Raw genomic sequence first — 4,569 nt, forward strand, 5'->3', positions numbered from 1 at the left:
ACATCTGTTGTTTGTTGTCATGTGTTTCATTCCAGATCTGACTGAGTCATCTGTCACAACTGTTTAACTTGCGCCTGGTCAGACACATTCTAGAAAAATCTACAAAATACAAAACAACTCAAGGATCTTCAGGCCTTCAGGGCAAAACGAAGCACGTCAAAGGATCTCAGCCAAAAACGGTGCAGCTGGAACTAGCTGCCTTAGAGGAGGGGGAGCATATTATGTATCCTCGCAAGACGCTCAAGAAAACAAAACAAAATTATGAACACAATGGTGGTGACTATTTTACACCAGAGCTCAAAAATAGTTTAACTCGGGGCAGATGACATGCACAGACTTTGGACGAGATGGATAGTGCACCCTCAGCATCATTTTATGTGCTCAGTTCGTACCCATGGGTGAAATGAATCATATGCGATGTGCAATAATTTTGCAGCGTGGCCCTTGTCAGGAGAAAAACATTTACAGTTTATGGGGCATGCTGTGAGAGTAATGTGGTACTGTCCAATCTCAAACAGCTACAGTTGACACAGGGGTAGGAGGCACTACACACAGGGGTGTGTTAAATGTCACCAGAAGCATGAGAAAGGGAGACAGTGAAATCAAAATCATGTCTGCGAAACTGAAACACAAACTTTATATGTATTTGTGTGTGTTTATATATACAGTATGTTTTGTGTGTGTGTGTGTTTGTTTATATGTGATTGATGGTATTTTCTTCACTTTTTAGCTGTGGCACAAGTCCCAGAGATTCTTTAATTTCATACTGTGCAGAGATAAGACAAAACCAAAGTAATCATTTTTTTAGCGGTCCCTGAAGCATGACGGGAAAGTCAAGAGACAGTGTACTCCGTCAACAGAGAAATGGCCTCATTTACTTGTAATAAAGGACCCTGAGAATGCAAACAAATACCTAATTGTTTGCTTTGAACTGCCAGAGTGACATTGCGGCTCCATAAATCTCACTGCAGTCACATACTATACAGTGATGAAACCCGAGCCGGTGACATTTACACACTAGTCAGACCGATCGACAAATAGCTTACTGTGACTGATGATAAACTGCGTCTGTGTAAACTGTCTTCATGTATGAAAACCTTTCACAGTTTCTGTGACATTCAAATATTGTGAACCTTCAGTATTGTGAAGCTTCATATTAGAAAGCTATTATTAGATTAGATTAAAGCTCTATTCCCTTCATCACACATAACTCAATGATCCTCTCAGAGGCAACTTGTGATAAGATGATCCAGACTACATCCTCACAGCCCCATTGACCCCATACCAAATGATAGTCTCTCTATCATTTAACAACGATATTACATTGACAAAATGTTTTTGGGAAACACATCCTTGGTCTGAAAACGCGAAGTGAAGTTGATCTTGATCAAGTTCCAATGTTCCAAAGAACACAGAAGGCAGCGGGCGAGACCATACACCACTCACCAAGCCAGGCTCTTAGCGCCAGGGCCAAAACACCTATTTTGTGCTCCTAAACCAAATGTGTTTGGGAGGACTCAGAAGACTGAAAGTGCTCCCTGAAGCCTTCGCCTCTGTTATTCTACGGCTGTCCATTGTTCTCTGGGATGCAAAGTACTTCTAAAAATACTTCCTTTGTGCCAGTGAGCATGACAGGAACACTTCTCTCCGAAATCTCCAGAACGGCGCTTAAACAAAGGAGCCAGACACCCAGTGAGTGTGTCAGTAATTTTATGCTGACTTAAAGAACTGACACTCTTATTAACCATGAAAGCCTCCATAACAGGTGAGGAAATTGTGCATTAACGTCTTTGTTCAGAAACAGATTTTAATGTTAGGGGGGAGTAATGATTCAGAGCTTAATGTGTTTTGCTTTTCAGCTTCTAAGTAATGGCACAGGAGTCTGACAAAACATATTAGCAATTTTTTTTCTGTGGACAATCATACCCCAACAACCTTACCTCTGACACTTATCCAAAGTGCCACAGCGCACGGACAGGAAAAGATTTAAACTCTAACATTATTTGATACCGTAATTACCATTATTATGATATATAAATTATCTTTCAGCGCCACGTGTATTATCTTTATAGTAATGTATATCCACTTTATTATTATATAAAAGGCTTTTCCATCCATTGCATACGCAGACTAACCCTGACATAAGGGTCATGTTTACTGAATTGTAAATATGACTTAAGAACTATAATTAGAATTAGCTTTTATAGGAAATATTGTTGAAGGGAGAGTCAAAAGCCAAACACAAATAGTGACTTTCAGTTTCCCAAAAGGGTTCATCTCAAATTGCTAATCTATTTTAGCAACCTAAGACTCACATTTCACAAAGCCTGTATCTGAAATCGGTAAATGTAATTAGGGGACCTTGTCACCGCACATGACTCGCTGGTGAGTCACCCCAGCCAATGAGGTCACACCGTGACCCAGCATGTGTCGTCCATATCCACAGCTCCAACGTCAAGTCAAACGCATACATATTTAACTATAGCTGAGCAGAGAATAATGAAAGACTACAACTCTGTCAATCACAACATACCCCGAGCACAAACTCACTCACTCTATCTTGACAATATTGGGGTTAATAATGAATAATCTGTCTTCTCAGACCTGCCCTGGGATACAGATGAGCTCTGTCAATTGTAATTAGAGTATGTATTCCAAGGTGTAGTATGCGTCTGTGCGTGCAGAATTGTATTTAACTTTGGCATGGTGCGGGGGATTTGGAAGGGAACTTAATTTTCAGGCCTTTGCTCCTCAGGGGTAACAAGAGCAAGGAGGGGCGATGGGGGTGCGGGGGGGGGGGGGGGGGGGGGGGGGCTGCGGGGGGTGTCAGGTGTTCTCTGTCTCAATCACAGATTCAATAGCACAGGCTACAGAGGGGGACACATGAGGGAAAAAGTTATTAGGCTGGGTTCAGCTCAATATGTGACCCGAGGCAGGAACAGAAATAACATCACAAATATTCTGCTCACAGAAACACCGGGCTGCTCCAAGTAGCGTGGAGATCGATCTCCACTGCCTAGCGTGTGCCTGGATTCGCGGGCAAACATTTACGCAGGCGAGGGCTTCAGCAGAATGCAGAGAGACATAAAAAGGCTGTTGAGGTTTGACATTTACCCCTTGACAGATATGGGTGACTTATCCCCTAATCTATGTCATTGTTTGAGAGATTCAAAGACATTTCGCTGCTATAAAAAAGCAGTGGAGTGGAGAGGTCTGTTTTTCATCACACAAGCCACGTGGAATGCTAAAAGTCGGCACGTGTCATGTTTATAGCTCAAAAGATCTTTTCCACCAAAGATTATCTCTCTAGGATACTTTAAATGTGTAAACTGTGCTAAAAACTGCCTCAGTTCTCCAGAGCAGTTTATCCTTGTGCTCTGTTGCTTGTACTTTCTCCCTCTTTGTTCTTTTTCCCCCCACTTCAGACGAGTGTGCCAAAGTTACAAATATAGAAACAAAGCATTTTACAGATGACACTATAGGAGGGAGAGATTAAGATGTTGTTTCCATAGAAACATTCACATCTGTGGCTGTACACAGGCTCTCTGGTGAAAACTTCTATCTTCTGCGGCAGTCATGATAATTACAGCCAAGTCTGTTCAGGCGTGTGCCAACAGTTTACATCGCACGTCCACTGCAGCTCTGATCCATATGGGCTGTGCTATTTGTAAATCTAGTCGAAGTGCTGCCACATCCATGGAGATGAAGCCGTCACAGGGAGCCACTGTCCACGCTCGATGTGATGACAAGCTCATTAGTGGATGTCAAAGTGGGTACGTTTGTCGCATGGGGCTCTGGGAATCTCTCACAGGCTGGGCTTCAGTTGACATATGGTCGTGTGCAGAGAGGATGGCAGCGCTTAGAGCTGCTGCAGTTTCAACAGCGGCATATGACAGCACTCAGAAGTGAGAACACCTGCAGAGATACGTGTGACGCCTTCCTGAAACATAACGCAATGACACGGAGACTGACACCAACAAGCACTTGTTCAAATTAGCCTAGGAGCCTTACAACACAGCTGTAAGATAAGATCAGGGGGAAAATGTACCACAAGTTCTTTTTTTTTCTCTGTAGTAGACTGTATTCCATATTCAACATAAAATGGACACAAGCAGGAATCATTTAGTGGAATGATGTTAAATAAACATCCTCATTACAGTGAGTGTCGGGTAGGTAATATAACATTTGCTTCATTGTACAATTTATAAGATGGAAGGCTTTAATTATGATGGTTTAATGCCATGTACATTTGCACATATATATCTGAAATCATATACCTCCAAAGAAGTCAAAGGCTGTGATTTTGAGATGGATACAGAGAGAACTATGTTATCTGGGATGAAACGAAAGCCTCATTTCTATAGTGGAGAGCTTAGAGATTGTTGTATAAATACTAAACACACTTTTGGTCTCTTGTTCAGTCCATGTGAACAATCAGAATGTACACAAAGTAATTTCATGTAAATTCTCGTTGGATTTGAAAGGTCACCCTCATTCTGTTGTCCCTGTCAATTTTTGCAAGCAGCGGTATGCAAACCAGAGATAGTGCACAAGGATGACATTTTCAGC

The sequence above is a fragment of the Clupea harengus genome, chromosome 3, assembly GCF_900700415.2.
Source record: "Clupea harengus chromosome 3, Ch_v2.0.2, whole genome shotgun sequence".
NCBI classification, from domain to species: domain Eukaryota; kingdom Metazoa; phylum Chordata; class Actinopteri; order Clupeiformes; family Clupeidae; genus Clupea; species Clupea harengus.